Source organism: Somniosus microcephalus, chromosome 21 (assembly GCF_052327205.1).
Source record: "Somniosus microcephalus isolate GS21.2 chromosome 21, FLI_Smic_1.0, whole genome shotgun sequence".
Taxonomy (NCBI): domain Eukaryota; kingdom Metazoa; phylum Chordata; class Chondrichthyes; order Squaliformes; family Somniosidae; genus Somniosus; species Somniosus microcephalus.
In genome coordinates this window covers 43,676,792-43,694,161 of record NC_141007.1, presented here as the reverse complement: position 1 = coordinate 43,694,161, position 17,370 = coordinate 43,676,792, and the positions used below count along the sequence as shown (strand labels likewise).

Genomic DNA, 17,370 nt, shown 5'->3' with positions numbered 1-17,370 from the left:
GGGTCACAGTCTCAGAATAAGGGGTCGGCCATTTAGGACTGAGATGAGGAGAAATTTCTTCACTCAGAAGCTGGGGAATCTTTGGAATTCTCAACCCCAGAGGGCTGTAGAGGCTCAGTCGTTGAGTATATTCAAGATAGCGATCGATAGATTTTTGAATATTAATAAATCAAGGGATTATGGGGATAGTGCAGGAAAGTGGAGATGAGGTAGAAGATCAGCCATGATCTCATTGAATGACGGAGCAGGCTCGAAGGGCCAAATGGCCTACTCCCGCTCTTATTTCTTATGTTTTTATGTTCTATATCCTTCTAACTCAGAGGCTAAAGTGCCAAGCTGACAAACAATATTGCAATTTACAGCAAAGGTTGAATAATTAATCTTTAAGAGCTGACAAGCAGGATAGAAACGAAATATAGAATATATAAATAACGTTCTTTGATGTAACCATATCATAAGACTTCACCACTGATCAACATTAAAATAATAGGCTATTCATAGCAGTACATATTGGATGCAGTCTAATAGAAAGAAAACTATGATGGTTTTATTTTATATTTTCTTGTGTAAAATTTATTTTTACATATTCTTAAATGATGCTTATAGGCCTCATGGGACATTTGTATGCAAATACATAACAGGCCGGATTTTCCGATCGGAGGCTTCCTACAGGTGGATGCCTCCGGTTGGGAAAAATCTACGCACTTACCTGCTGGCTCCGTAGGTCCCGAGACTTTCGATCCTGGGCCTCTCCTGGTCTGTGTGGGCAGAGGCCCAGGTATCCCAGGGGCGCAGGCGGTTCGCAAGCATCCCTGGGATCATGTGGGCCATGGGGAACCAATCAAAGAAGGGAATCCCCCTTCACACTTTTAACAGGTCTCTACTTATAGATCTGTCAAAAGTATGAATGGAGATCACATTTAAAAACAGTTAAACATTAAATAAATTTAAGAAAAACATCACATATTTAAAATTAGTTAAAATTACATTAAATTTAATATTTTAAACAAAAATTTAACTTTTTGAAAAAAATAATTAAAGTTTTTTACGGGGCTAAAAATAAACTTCCCTTTTTTTAAAGTATTTTTAAATTATAAATGAGTGGGGGAAAAAATTTATTTTTTAAAACTTATGCTGGAAAAAGCAGGCCTTACGCCTGCTTTTACCAGGCATGAGGGGGTCGAGTTTCCTGGAGCCGTCAGGCGGGGTTTCAGGCATGTGGGGGGGGGGGGAAATCCCGATTTTGGGGGTCCCAACACCATCCCGCCCAAAACCTGCCTCCACGTAAGTTTCAGGGGAGGCGGGTACCCGCCCCGCACTGGGACCTGCCGACCCGAGGCGGGAAGGGATTAATGCCAATTAACTGCCTGTTAACAGGTAGTTAACAGGCAGTTTTTAGCCTAATCCCTATTTTGAGGGGTGTCGTGTGGCTTTCCCGACAGCTCCAAACCACGCCAGGTTAGAGCAGGCGGGCCGTCGGGTTGAAGGACTTGGAGGGGTCGCGATGTCGGTGTTCAGGTGAGTGCAAAGGTAAGTGTGTTTGGTGTGTCTAAAGTGTGTAAAGAAGTTTAAATTACCTGTACTTACCTTAACAGCCTTTCCTCCTCTAGGTTTCGGGAGTCCATCACTCAGCCGGCACTGAAAGCAAAATGGCTGCGAGCTGTCAAAAGTGACAGCCTTCAGCTTTCATTGCCGGTGAGACTTCTAACTGAGTCTGTGTAGAAGGACTCAGGTTAGAAGTCAGACTGTCAGTGTTTGACAACTTCAAACAGCTGTGAAACACTGATATTTCATCTGTCAAGACCTCTTGACAGATGAAATTTCAGTCTGTGATGTCACTTGTTGCCGGGTGGCCCTTAATTGGCCTGCTGAGCCCGCTGGGCGGGATTAACAAGATCAATCGAGGGGAAATCGCGTGGATTGGCCGAATGTCGACGTAGGCGGGACTAAAACCCGAAAGTTGTAGTCCCGCCATCTTCCCGACAGCTTTATGAAAATCTACCCCGAGATCTTTCAAAGTTTTCAGCGGGCGGAGGTTGTGTAGAAAGCGTAACTCTCCACCCGCAGAGGCCCTTCTCCCAGGCATGCGTGCGATCTGTCAAGAGGATTCTAGATGTGTGGCCCTGATGGGTGCGTACACACCTCGTACCCACCCGTGGGGGTCGGAATATCTGGCCCAATGATTTCATATGAAATTCCTTTCTGCTTTCTTCTCAAACTATTTAAAATAATCAGATTAATACTGCTGTTAGAATACCTGAGCGAGGAATTTCATACAAATGCATTAAGTGTTTGTAGGCTGTACCCTCTGTGATATTTCTAGCCCATAAACATTTGCATTCCTACCTTTGAGTAACAAGGTTGCGGATCCAACCCCTACTGGAGACCTCTGCACATGACACCTCAGTGCTGTATTGAAGGAGTGCTACATTGTTAGAGGTGGTGGGGGAGAAATTGGGCTCTGCAGCACCCGTTTTTTTTGGATGCTACAGGGACTCCTAAAGTTCGAAAATGTCGTCTGGGATGCATGTGCACACTTCCAACGGGAAGTGCGCCGGATGCCATATTTGTAAAGGGGTTTGCTTACGTGCACCTAATGACTGCCGGCGGCATGCAGAACAGGCAGATCATGATGTTAATCAGTGTGCAACGCTGATTTGACACCAGTGCAGCAATTTTCAATCTCTACGTTGCAGCCTACGTCCTCTCTTAACCTCGCACAGCTGAACACGATGTTAAACAGCATGAAGGACCCCCCACCAGCGTTATTTAAAGGGAAACAGAACTGCTTACAGGCTAGTTGCTAGATTATTTCTTCTGACTGTTGGTGCAATTCTACGCGTTTTGGTGAGCTTTTCCACACTTGTCTAATGTTTCAATAGTCTACAGGGTGTGTTCTGGCTGGTGCTGAAGTGCTTATTTGGTGTGTTGAAGGCTTGTGTTGAAACCAGTTGCTTCCAGACATGGGTGGCCTGGAAGGCCTTCCTCTTGGAATTGAGCAGGACTGGGAGAATGAAGAGAGGCTAAGCAGAGCAGGGCAAGCTGCTAGAAGAGGGCTAGAAGAGTGTGGAGTTTGCACATTCTCCCCGTGTTTGCGTGGGTTTACTCCGGGTGCTCCGGTTTCCTCCCACAGTCCAAAGATGTGTGGGGTTAGGTTGATTGGCTATGATAAAAATTGACCCTTAGTGTTAGGGGGATTAAATATGTGGGGTTACGGGGATAGGGTGGGATATGTGTTGGTGTAGGGGTTACGGGGATTGGGTGGGATATGTGTCGGTGCAGGCTCGATGGGCCGAAATGGCCTCTATCTGTACTGTGAGGTTTCTGTGATTTCTGAGGAGGCCATATCTGCAGAGGGTGTTTAGGGAGCAATTCTCTTACCTGAACTTCGGCAAAGACCAAAGCCTAAGACGCCTGCACTTCATGAGAGAGGCCGTGACTGAAATCTGTCAACTGCTGCAGTCACATCTCCAAACTCAGAGCAGGTCAAGGACAGCATTGCCTGTGGCCGCCAAGGTGACTGTGGTTCTGAACTTTTATACATCTGGTTCCTTCCAGGCTGCTGCTGGAGATATACACATCTCGCAGTTTGCAGTACACTGCTACTTAAGGAAGGTCACTGAGGCTCTCTATACAAAGAGTAACAGTTTCATCTCATTCTCTCTTGCCAGAAACAAGCAGGCGGAGTGAGCACGAGGGTTTGCTTGGATTGCAGGCTTCCCCGTGGTGCAGGGTGCCATTGACTGCACGCACATTGCTTTGCGTGTGCCTCAGGTCATTTTCCTGAAACAATAGGGATGCCACTCCCTCAATGTGTAGCTGGTGTGTGGCCACAGCCAGTGCATCATGCAGGTCAATGCCTGGTATCCTGGCAGTAGTCACGATTCCTTCATTCTGCGGCAGTCCTCAGTGACAGCTGTAATTGAACCACCACGGCAAATCAAAGGGTGGTACTAGGAGACAAGGGTTATCCACGGATGACGTTGCTCATGACTCCAGTCTGGAACATACGCATGCCTGCCCAGCAGGCCTACAATGAGCGCCATGTTGTCACAAGGAACCTTATGGAGCACACCATCGACGTCCTCCAGCAATGCTTCCGCTGCCTGGACCCCTCTGGAGGAGCCCTGCAGTTCTCAGCTTAGCGGGTCTCAAGATTTGTTGTGGTATGCTGCATGCTGCACAACCTCGCCATTATGAGGGAGCAGTCCTTGCCATCACCTATCAGGTGAGTAGCTGAGAAGCAGGAGAAGGAGGAGGAGGTGGAGCAACAGGAAGAGGAGGAACAGGAAGAGGAAGGGAGACTGTAACGTAGAAAGCCCCTTTCCACCTGGGCTCTACATATAATTAATGAGCGATACCAGTAACCTCAACCACACCTCCCCATTCACCAAAAGTCCCACGCTCCTTACATTTCCTCTGTCACTGGCCATCACATCATCTTCTTTCTCTCAATGCAAAAATAAAAGCCAATGCAAAATACACATTCTAATCCAAATTTATGAATTAAATCATGACATAAAAATAGTCACCCTTGTGCATTCCCTTAGTGCCTCTTCCATGTGCCTTTGCCTCTGCTAGTGTTTCTATGAGATGCTTCCACAGTGGCTGGGCATGGTTGGTAGAAGGCTGCCGAACTTCAGTTGAGAAGGCTGCAGATGACCTTGGAGGATGACCTCGCATAGCTCTGGGCCTAGAAGGCCCATCTTCAGACTGCACCATCGCGGCCTGAGCTACAGCAGTCTGGGCTGGCTGACTGACAGGCAACAGCAAGGGCACTAGCGGAGCGGCAGGGGTGGGAGCGCGAATGCTGTCATCCTGAGAGAGGACAGCAGGATTCGTACTCCATGGAGCCATTGCCGCTCTCCCGGGGTGACGCCTCAGCAATCCAATAATCTGTTGGAGAACTAATTGCTGGAGTGCTGTAATGCCCTGGAAGCCCCTTTGAACACTGGTATCCAGAGCCATGATAGCAGCAGTCTGAGCTTCCACTGCAGCACTCAGACATTTGGTGGAAGCTGCTTGTGCTGCAATGGAAGCTGAGTCATCGGCCATCAGACGCTGCATCATGGTTGGGTCCACAGGTGCGCTGATGGAGGTGACCACCCGTTTCATGTTGGGAAGGATGGGCTCTAAGCTCTGCGCAAAGCCATGTTGCTGCTGAACTCCTCCATGCTGCTTGAAATTGAGCGCAGGCTTTCTGGCAGGCTTTTCAGTGCACCAAGCATTTGGTTATGTACACCCATCAGCCTTCTTCTGTGGCCTGGCCCATTGAAGTCCTCATCTGATGCAGAACGCGTGTGAAACCTCACCCTCCAGTGAGCTGGCATCTGCACTATCTTTTCCCCCCGCCCTGGCTCCTGTGACTTTGTGCCCAATGTTTCACCACGTGCAGATCCGGCCTCTATCCTAGTCTCTAAAATACGCGCAGTGTCAGTATCTGAGCTGGCGGCTGCGACTGTAAGATCGAGTGATATGGTGTCTCCTCATCTTCACTTGCTTCTTCCTCCTCCTCCACTGACTGGGCAGATTCCAATTCTTGAGTATCTGCAATGGAAAAGGGACAAGGGTTCGAATGTGGTGAGGGGAGAGGAGAAAGTAAGAAGTGCATGTTCACACCACCTGCAGCTTCTCAGTCAGAAGAGATGGAGGGATGAGGGAGAAGTGGAATGAGAGAAGTAGGATGAGGTGTGCCGATACCCTCATCATCAATCGCTTCAGCCCCGCCAGTGGCCACAGCCTCAATGATGCCCCTTCCCATGATGGCCAGCACTGTCTCCTCCATAGGAGTTAAAACAAACAGGCGCTCTTCTCCCCTCCAGTTCTTTCCTAATGCCTCCTGTTATGCGTCACCTTCTCCTGCAAGAAAGAGGGAAGTGTGTCAGTGAGTGTCGTGCAATATGTTTGGGTGATTTGGCTGTCATGGTTGAATAGCTGCCAGTGTGTGCGAGCTGTGAGATGTAGGTGTGAGGCTTGCAACAGTGCTAAGTGTGTGAGGATAAGGTAAAGCAGGTAGGATTGAGTACTGATTGATACAGATTGTTGGTAGATGGGTGATGGGGCTGTAATGATTTGAGCAGTGGATGAGGCTCGTGGTGCAGTTGGTAGGATATGGCATTTGAAGATAAACTGGCTGACCATGATAACTCGTGTGAGATCATTAAGCTTCTTCCTGCACTGCATCCAGGTTCTTGCAGCTATACTCCTGGCATTGACCTCCACCACTCCTTCTTCCCAGTGCCTCCTGAGCATATGTCTGGAGGGCCTCCTGCCCCACTGAGGATACAGGACATTTCTCCTCCATTCCACCTCTTACACCAAGACATCCAGTGCAGTGTCTGCAAACCTCGATGCATGCTCTCTACCATAGTCAGCCATTGTTGAATCTTCCACAGCAAACTTATGAAAATAATCTCAGCAGCTCCAGCAGCCACAATGCACTTCCCCTTTAAGAGGTGCAGGCTGCCTTTAAGTAGTGCTAGGCAATTACGATATCGGGCCCCCTGCTGATGTGTGCAGCCAATGAACATCACGGGGAGCGCTGGCTGTACGCAGCAATCATGGAAATGAGCAGGGAGCACAAAGTTGCCGTTCTGCCTGCACTGCAATCAATGGGCATGGGCTAATCGTGCATCGCAATACCTGTACCCATTTTTGGGGGTTATCCAATTTAACCCTTGCTGTCTTTCATAAGATGTTAAACCGAGGCCCCACTTGCCAGCTTAGCTGGACATAACAATCCTGTGGCACTATTTGAAGAAGAGCAGGCAGCTCTCCTAGTTCCTGGCCAACATTCTTCCTTCAACCACAACATAAAAAGTCAGATTATCTGGTCCTTCATTCAGGTGCTGTTTGTGGGAGCTTGCTGTGCCTACATAAGACTGCACTTCAAAAAAAGTGTTTCATTGGCTGCAAAGTGTTTTGGGACTTGATAATGCACTACATGGATGCAAGCCTTTTCTTAATTAACCAGTATTGAATATTACCAGTAGACCTTTGATTGGCGTGATTCACATACAAACACTTAATGCACTCATACTACATTTCTGTATGTGCTGTTTTTATGCAGACGTTCACCTGTTTAGAATAATCATAACTCCAGAGTCAGTGGCTTAGCTGATTGTGGAATGCACCGAGAAGGGAGTCTCGCATTGCTCAACATGATGTGGAGTTTAATTCCAGTGCAGTGCCAATCTGGAGTTAAAAAGTTATAATTTTTAATGAGTTTGAAAGCAGACTATCCACATTCTTAAAATGTTAAATATTTATTGGGTGGGAGCAGAACTCCGTGCATGTATGTCAGCACAGAACTGCCCTGAAGACCAGAGTACAAGTCACAGCCAGCCAGCAAAGAGGGTTAAGGGTACATTTAATAGAAGCATTCAAAACCATGAAAGGATTTGACAGAATAAGTAAGGAGAAACTGTTTCCAGTGGCAGAAGGGTCGATAACCAGAGGACACAGATTTAAGCTGATTGGTTAAATGAACCAGAAGCGACATGAGGAAGCAATTTATTACGTAGTGAGTTGTTGTGATCTGGAATGCACTGCTTGAAAGGGCGGTGGAAGTAGATTCAATAGTAACTTTCAAAAGGAAATTGGATAAATATTTGAAATGGAAAATTTTGCAGAGCTATGGGGAAGGAGCGGGGGAGTGGGACTAATTGGATAACTCTACCAAAGAGCCGGCACAGGCATGATGGGCTGAATGGCTTCATTCTCTGTTGTATGATTCTATATACTAGTGTTTTTTTCAATTCTGAATCACACTGTTCACCTATCAATCTTATGGTGGTAATGCAATATAACAATAGCCTATAGCTATAGCCTCACTAATACCTGTAAAGTTTCAATAAAGTACCATATTTTAACAATTTTTAGACATTCTCTATTCAGATGTGCACCACATAGTATTTACTATTGTTTTGTCTTGAAAATTCTATACGGTTGGTTATTGACACAGGTCCAGTGGCTTGCAAATTTAAAAGTTTTACTTTACATAGAGCAACCCTGAAATACGTAATGGTGGAATTTTGCACTAATGCACTGAGATCAGATATTGGAAATCTACTTATTGGAGCCTCACATTGAAAAAATATCTTTTAAGAGAGAAGATATTTTACAAGTATTTTAAGAGAAACAGGGTGGCTAAGAGTAATTTGGGCCCCTTAAAGACGATATTGTAACTGGAAATCAAGAAATGACAGACTTGACAAATATTTACTTTGTATCGGTCTTCACAGTAAAGGATGAGGAAAAAGTACCAGAGATACGAGGAAAACTAAAAATAAATCAAAGGAGGAACTTACTAGATTTATTAGAAGTTAAAAAATGGTAATTGTGAAAGTAATGATACTAAAGACAGATAAATCTCCAGGACCCCAAGGTATTAAAAGAAGTAGGTGAGGAAATTGTAGATGCTCCAGTCATGATCTTCTCAAACTCTCTTGATTCAGGAACTGTCCCCTTGGATTGGAAAATTGCCAATGTCACTCCATTATTTAAGAAGGGTAGGAGAGAAAAACTAAGAAATAATAGGCCTATTAGTCTAGCGTCTGTTGTGAGGAAGGTACTAGAGTCTGTTATTAGGGTCAGAGTGACTGAGTTCTTGGACAAATATGAACTGATGAGAGAGACAGCATGGATTTGTAAAGGGCAAGTCATGTCCAACAAATTTAGTTGAACTTTTTGAAGATGTAACTAATGTGGCAGATCAGGGAGTGTCTATGGATGTTATTTATATGGACTTCCAGGAGACATTCAATAAGGTTCAACATAAAAGGTGAAGGGGGGGGGGAGGGGGGAGTTGGTGGTAGGAATTGTCCTGTTTGTTGGTTGCGTATTGGCTGCTCCTTATACAACCACCCAAAATGGAAAGGAAAACCGCGGTGTATAATGGGCGGAAAATCCGCCTGTTTTCCACCTGCGCCAAAATCACAAGTTAACCCCAATTATCACAAAGACCCAAGGTGACAGGAGCTTCTTCACCTGTCTCCAAAGAAGAGAAATATTAAAAACTTTGCCAAACATTTCTCATGATGAGAGTGAGCCTTTAAACTGTAAAAAAGTATAATGCTGAATATTAAATAATCAGACGAGAAACTCAGCGAAGGAAGATAGGGCACTGACCTCCAATTGTTACTCTTTTGGAGCCTGATGTCTGGTGAAGATTTCCTTTTACCCAGAAATATACTTGGACTTAAGTGTTTGAAAGGCAACCGGTGCCTCCACGGACCAGGATCCTACGTGAGAGAAAGGAGAAAAAAAAGCGGCATTGAGCAGGTACGATGAGATAATCGCAAACCTGTTCACAAGAACTCCAGAAACAACGATTTCTCGGAACCTCCCGGCCAGCGTCACTTCCAACAGCTTTCCGCACGCCCCAAACTCACCGGGTCACTGCTGAACAATACATTCACCTTATCAACATTTGGCTCATTCAGACCGTTTCACTTAAACAGCCATGTCCCAATCTATTGTGAACCACCCGGATATCTATTTCAGATCATTTCACCTTATTTGCAAATGTCCCAAGCTTTGCCACCAGCGAAATAAAGACGGATATATCCGAACGATCCACGGACTCAGTCGTATCTTGTGGCTGCCGGTAATTTCTGCCGATCAGTCAATCCCCTTTAAGGACATCCATTCTGACTGTTATTTTACCCTCCCATCAAAACTAGCGTAGGAGGAAAAATCCTAATAATTCAACCTTTGGTATCACTCCTTTCACCAAACCAATTTGAAGGACTCTGTTCTTGCCAATCTTCTTGTATTTACTATGAACTGCGTTTCTGTTTCATTCTACCTGAAGCACAAGTTGTGCCCAGTACTGAGACGGTTTACATTTATACTTCCATGTATCAAAAACAAAATCAATGTGTGCATTATAACCACACGAATCTATGGTCATTCGTGCGGACTCCCACCATAGAATCATAGAAATTTATGGCACAGAAGGAGGCCATTCGGCCCATCGTGTCCGCGCCGGTCGAAAAAGAGCTATCCAGCCTAATCCCACTTCCTAGCTCTTGGTCCGTAGCCTTGCAGCTAACAGCAATTCAAGTGCCTATCCAAGTACTTTTTAAATACGATGAGGGTTTCTGCCTCTACCATCATTTCAGGCAGTGAGTTCCAGACCCCCACCACCCTCTGGGTGAAAATACTTCTCCCCAACTCCCTTCTAATCCTTCTACCAGTTACTTTAAATCTATGCCCCCTGGTTATTGACCTCTCTGCTAAGGGAAATAGGCGCTTCCTATCCACTCTAGGCCCCTCATAATATTATACACCTCAATTAAATCTCCTCTCAGCCTCCTCTGTTCCAAAGAAAACAACCCCAGCCTATCCAATCTTTCCTCATAGCTAAAATTCTCCAGTCTCCTCGTAAATCTCCTCTGTACCCTCTCTAGTGCAATCATACCTTTACTGTAATGTGGTGACCAGAACTGTACGCAGTACTCTAGCTGTGGTCTAACTAGTGTTTTATACAGTTCTAGCATATCGGCAAGAATCCACGTGAATGGCCATAAATTCGTCCGGGACTCAGATACGCTCAAGTTGCAATTCTCAGGATAGCCTTGAAGGGGCCTGCCCCCTACAGGGTCATCAATATAAGTGGAGTGTGGCCCAGGGGCGGGGAGTCCTCCACCTGGTTTTGCACACAGGTGCACTGGATCACCTGGGTGCAGCGAATATCGGACAACCGGACGGGTCAGTCAGCACGTCTCTAAACGACCCGTCTGATTGCCCTCCATTCATTTCAATGGATGGAAGATCAGGTGGGTTCCTTTACAGCTGTGTGCTACAATGTGCCTGATTTTCAGATATCCGCTGTGCAGACCCAGGGAGAATCTCACCTAAATAACAACAGAAAATGCTGGAAAAACTCAGCAGGTCAGGCAACATCCTAAGCCTGATCGAGGGACGGGGGGTTGGAATCCTTAGTGTGGCCCGCTGACAGATGGGGCCGCCATTGGGGTCACAATCTGCCACTTTCAAGGGGGGGACCCGGAGCCCTCAGGGCATGTGGGCATGGACTGCTTCATTATCTGAGCAATTACGAATGGAGCTGAACACTCTGCAACCATCAGTGAACAACCCCACTTATGACCTTATGGTGGAGGAAAGTTCATCGATGAAGCAGCTGAAGGCGATTGTGCCTCGGACACTGCCATGAGGAGCTCCTGGGGCTGAGATAATTGACCTTGGGCTGTTTTGTTATATTAAATATTCTAAAGAAATGCTAATTTTATTGTACACAATGATCTGAGTGAAGAAGGAAAACAGAACTAAATTATTTGAAAAATTTGATTAACCCATTGTGTGTTGCTGCTTAGTGAATAGGGGAAAAAGTTACTGAATTTGATTGCTTTTCACTAGTTACTTGTTCCTCATTGGTATGTTTTGCGACCTACATTGGCTGCTAAGTGACAAGTAACATTCATACTACACAAGTGCCAGGCAATGACCATCTCCAACAATCGCTGAGTCCTCTACTATCAACATTGATCAGAAACTCAATTGGACCAGCCACATAAATGCCATGGCTACTAGAGCAGGTCAGAGGTCAGAGGCTGGGTATTCTGCGGTAAGTGGCTCACCTCTTGACTCCCCAAAGCCCGTTCCACAAGTCAGGGATGTGATGGAATACTCTCCACTTGTCCAGAAGGGTGCGGCTGCAACAGCGCTTTCAAGAAGCTCGGCACATACCAGAACAAAGCAGTCCGGCACTTGATCGGCACTTCACCCATTAGCCTAAGCATCCACCCCCCCCTCCAAGGGGAGGGGAGAATTCAAAACATGGGACCCAACAGCTGGAAGCTCTTCTCCTGAGTGAGGAACGTGAGATGGGTGGATGCCAAAGCCGAAGGATTACAGGGCGCAGACAGGAATTCTGATGGCGAGCGATGCCTCATGGGAGTTCCAGCTTTAAGCCTGAGCCCACGAACTACAATACCAGAGTGTACTGTAACAACCAAGCAGAACATTTACAAATAAGCACATAAGCATTGACATAATAAAACTCACTACGCACTTGGTTTGAGCATAAAGCAAGGCTTTAATCAACTTGTTTCAGAACATGGGGGTCTAGTTGTACTTCACTAGTTCCTTGTCTTACAAAATGTCCCTGGAAAGCTGGGCCCACGCCCGAGTATTTATACTCCTTGGACGGCGCCACCAACTGGCTATCCAGCATTATTTCATGAGTAGTTTCTTGATGATGATGAGATTTATAACATGCACCATAAGGCATGAGTGGTGGAGTGGAGTGGGGTAGGGAGATGGGGGGAAGGTGTAATTTTGTTAGTGTTTTGTACAGTTTATGCCATTCAATAGAAACTCTGAGCCAACAGTGTTGTTTGGGATGAGGTGCTGGAGTCGCAGGATGTTCAGGAGGTGCTGACCTCAAACAGTGAAGCTGAAGTCAGTTCGTCACTCAGGCCCAGGCAATGGGGACTGGTTGCTTCTTCAGGTTCTGGTCACTGGAGACTTGACAGTGGGACAAACATCCCTGGGCCTTGCTATATTAAGGACAGGTTCAACAAATCTACAAATCCACTGTGGGAACTAACGGGCAGAAAAGGATCTTGTGTAATCCTGCCAGTAACCGAGGGAAAGAACAAAGGTTTTTATAATGTAAATAACTAGGCAAAATAGATTTTAGGGAGGAAAGAACAAAGCAAGTTATTTGCATCTTAAAAGCAAGTTTTATAAAGCGTTTGGTAAATAGTACTACAATTTTTGTAACTGTGATGCCTGAATCTTTCATTATCAACGGGTGTGTAATATTTTTATTTTGAGTCATGCGATATATTGTTTTGCTAAATTTGCTGTATTACAGCAATAGGAAAACTGCTGTAACATTTAGGTTCAACATCTAGATTAGGCCATTTAGCCCTTCGAGCCTGCTCCGCCATTCATCAAGATCATGGCTGATCTTCTACCGTAACTCCACCTACCCGCACTATCCCCATATCCCTTGATTCCCTTAGTATCCAAAAATTTATCGACCTCTGTGTTGACTATACTCAATGACTGAGCATCCACAGCTCTCTGGGGTAGAGAATAACAAAGATTCACAACCCTTTGAGTGAAGGAATTTCTCCTCATCTCTGTCCTAAATGGCCGACCCCTTATTCTGAGACTGTGACCCCTAGTTCTAGACTTCCCAACCAGGGGAAACATCTTCCCAGCATCTACCCTGTCAAGCCGCTTAAGAATTTTATATGTTTCAATGAGATCACCTCTTATTCTTCTAAACTCTAAGGAATATAGGCCTAGTCTACTCAATCTCTCCTCATCGGACAATCCCCCCATTCCAGGAATCAGTCTATTGAACTTTTGTTGCACTCCCTCTAATCAAGTATATCCTTCCTTAGGTAAGGAGACAAAAATTGTGGGCTTTTAGTTCCATTATTTTCCCCAGCACTATTTCTTTACTAATAATGGCCCAGAAATTCGGGTCTCCATGGGTGAGTACGCACGGGGTACTCACCCGTAAGCCCAATGGAAGTGCCGGTTTCCTGCATGCACTGCGCATGCACAGGAAACCGGCACTTCCGTTCCCCTGAAAGCAGGGGTTCAGAGGTCGAACGCGTGCGCGAGAGAGGCTGCGCGTGCGCATCGAACTTTGTTTTTTTTTGCAGGTTTTCCCGGGAGAGTAAGTCTCCAGAAGTTAGACATTTAAAAAGCAGGCGTAAGGCCTGCTTTTTACAAGGTAAGTGGTGAATTAATTAAAATTAAAACATTTTTTCCACAGGTTTATTATTTTTACATACTTTAAAGAAAGGTAAGTTTATTTTTAGCCCCGTTAGAAAATAAAATTATTTTTTTCAAAAATTTAAATGATTGTTTAAAATAGTTATTTCATGTAATTTATAGTTTATTTAAAAAATGTGATGGTTTTTAAAAAAATGTATTTGAAGATTTAGTAATATTTGGGGCCCGTAGTATTTCTAAGTTTGACAGCACTTCCTGTCAGACTTATGAATGGAGCATTCCCGGCTCCGATTGGCTCCCCATGGCCCACGTGATCCCAGGAGACGCATCGAACTAACTGCGCCCCTGGGATACGCAAGCAGTGCGCGCCGGCAGCTGGAGCAGGCCCAGGATCGGAATTCCACGGGGGCCCACAGCTCAACGGCCGGCGCGCAAGGTAAGTGCAGGTCGGGGGCTTACACCCGCGGGAAGCCCCCGACCTGAATTTCTGGGCTACTAATTTCTTTAAGTTCCTCATTTTCACCAGAACTTTGGTTCCCCATTATTTCCATAAATGTTTTTTGTGTCTTCTTCCTTGAAGTCAGATACAAAGGCCAGAATTTTCCCCTAAAAAAAAAGGTAGGTTTGGAGCATGGGGGCAGTTAACTTGTTAAAAATGGGATTCCCAACCTGATCCCGCCTCCAACCCATCCACTTCCAGTTTTAACGGAGGCGGGACGGGGACGGGGCGGGAGACCAACCTGCTCCCGGGGGCAGTACCTCAATTGAAATATTGTAATGAGGCTGGAAGCCTCATTCTTCACCTCGATTTTGTTTTTAACTGTATGTGGACAGGTTTCACACAATTCGTGAAACCCAGCAGTTAAACCGAGGTGGGGGCTGCTGCATCCAGGACATAAGTGGCTTTATACCTACCTCCTGGATTCAGGGTCCTTACCTAACCCACCCCCCGCAATCAGAGTCCCCCTCATTAGGCTTCCGATCACTCCCTCAGGCCTCCGATCCCCACCATGAAGCCCCCCACCTCCCCCCCGATCATACTGAAGGCCGGCCACGATCCTCTCACCCCCCCTGGCGATCCCTGAGCCCCCTGATCCCTGGATGACCTCCCCCCGCCGATCCTCCAACCACCCTCCCCCACCCCCACCGATGTCTGGCCGACCTCCTGACCACCGACACCCTCCCATCCCTGATCCTCCCCTCCTGATCCTCATCCGCATCCCCCCCCGTGATCCCAAACAGAGCCAGCCATTGCCTGAATCTCCCTCCCACCCCACGTTCCCTCCCCCGAACCAACCCCTCACTCCCTCACCGCATCTGCAGGCCTACCCACCCGCAGCCAGCCAGCCTCTCAATCTGGCTGGCTGCGAGTGGGAATCTGAGGTTGTGATAAATCCAGAAAGTGGAACAAGGAACTCAAAGAGGCTAGATGTTAGAATTAACACGAGTACTTTATTAACAACTGGGAAACACATTTACAGACAGCCTGCATCAGCATCCTGGCATTCCACCTTGTGCTGACCTATACAGGAAGCAAACCTCTGACCTTAACAGGAAGCAAACCTCTGACCTTAGCAGCAGCATTGGCTACAGCACCACCTGGTGGTTAACCTTAATCATAACATCCCAGATTACTATATCCCTCCTCCCTTAAGATTTCAGTATGAATTTCTTAACAAACAACCATGCCTGAAGGTCACATAAGGAGTCTCCATTCATCATGTTCCATACTTGACGAATCTAACAGTTCAGTATCAATCTCTCTGGTGGCTTGCGAGCCCTTTGTGGTGAAGCCACCAGCTGCTCCTGAGCAGTGCTCAGGGTATCTGACTCTGCAACGATGGTTTCCTCTTGACGAATAGGTTCCTGTGGAATTGTCTCTGTCCCTGGTGGTGGCACCACAGATGCACTTGGATAACTGGGGGCAACCCTGTCTTCAGTCATTGCATCTGGAACCTTCATTTCAATTTCCCCTTGTCTGGGAAGTATCTGATCTACATGTCTGCATACTACTCTACCATCTCCCAACATGACCTTGTATGACACTGGACCTGTCATTGAGTCGATGAAGCCAGGAATCCACTTTGGTCCATAACTGAAAATCTTGGTAAGGACTGCATCTCCTTCTCCAAAACTTCAGCTCTTTGTTCTTTTGTCATGGTTCTCTTTTTGTTTGTTTTGTCTGTTTTCCATTTTCCTTTTTAGGTCTGGGTGGACAAGGTCAAGAGTGGAGCGTAGTCTACGGCCTAATAACATCTCAGCAGGAGAGAGTCCTGTGGTGGATTGAGGTGTTATTCTGTATGAACAGAACCCGTGACACTTTGGTTGCTAAACTCCCTTCTGCACTTTTTTTCATCATCTCCTTAAATGTTTGTATGGCTCTCTCCGCAAGTCCATTTGAGGACGGATGATATGGAGCCGAGGTCACCTTCACTATGCCATTTTTTCTCAAGAACTCTTTTGTCTCTGTACTCACAAAACAAGTGGCATTGTCAATCACCACGCTCTCCGGTAGCCCTTGATTACTGAAGCTCCGACGCAGGCAGTCTATAGTAGTAGTGGCGGAAGCAGAATTTACAGGATAAACATCCATCCATTTGGAATGTGCATCAATGATTATGAGGAACATCTTCCCCATGAATGGACCCGCATAATCTAAGTGCAATCTTCTCCATGGTTTATCCGGCCACTCCCAGGGGTGGAGAGGAGCCGCTGCTGGTGCATTCCGGTGTTCCTGACAAGTGCTGCATGTCTTGACTAGATTTTCTATCTCCTCATCTAGCTTTGGCCACCACAAGTAACTCCTAGCCAAGGCTTTCATACGCGAGACCCCAGGATGACACTGATGTAGTTGCTCTAGGATAGACTGTCGTGCTCGCTGTGGAATAATCACTCGTGCTTCCCACAACATGCAACCATCCTGCACACTCAGCTCTGTTTTCCTGTCACTGTAGGGTGTGAAGTAAGCCCCTTCCGGATGCTGTGGCCATCCCCTCACCACATATTCTCGAACTCTAGACAGTACTGGATCTTTACCTGTCCATGTTCTTACTTGCTCTGCAGTCACAAGTGCCGTGTCAGTGTCCTCCAACATCAAAACTCTGTCCTCTGGAGCTGCACGGATAGGTGTGCCTGGCAGTGGAAGACGGCTCAAGGCATCTGCGTTCCCATGGTACTTGCCCGCCTTGTAGACGATGACATACTCATATGCCCTCAATGTCACTGCCCACCTCTGGATCCGGGGTGACACCATCTGTGGAACTGCTTTAATTTCATTGAAAAGAGAGAGAAGAGGTTTATGATCGGTGCATATGGTGAACTTCCTGCCATATATGTACTTGTGGAACCTCTGTAACCCAAACATTACTGCTAACCCCTCTTTGTCTAACTGGGAATAGTTTTTTTCCGTTGGTGTTAGAGTTCGGGACATAAACCCTATTGGTCTTTCAGTTCCATCTTCCATGCAGTGCGAAAGAACTGCCCCCACCACGTAAGGTGAAGCTTCACAAGAGAGAATGATGTCTTTCTCTGCACTGTAGTGAACCAGCACATCCGACGACAGCATCAGTTTCTTGGACTGTTCAAATGAAACCCCCTGCTCCTTTCCCCACTGCCACTGTGTCTCCTTGCGCAGTAGTTTGTGAAGAG

The 17,370-nt window shown here is 46.3% G+C and overlaps 1 protein-coding gene and 1 pseudogene across 2 annotated transcripts in view; both read right to left on the bottom strand.

The window, feature by feature from the left end:
• Positions 1-17,370, bottom strand: part of LOC147102748 (CD276 antigen-like) — a 56,834-nt gene that overhangs the window by 22,143 nt on the left and 17,321 nt on the right. The window contains exons 1-2 of one of the 2 annotated variants that reach the window (XM_085963511.1): positions 9,515-9,706; positions 9,130-9,242 (exon numbers count right to left, since the gene is read on the bottom strand). The gene's annotated coding sequence lies outside the window, so the exon portion shown is untranslated. Of the gene's footprint in view, positions 1-9,129; positions 9,243-9,514; positions 9,707-17,370 lie in introns of those variants that run through there. The other variant, XM_085963512.1, reaches the window with a different exon arrangement.
• LOC147102749 (uncharacterized) lies at positions 4,587-6,652 on the bottom strand (annotated as a pseudogene).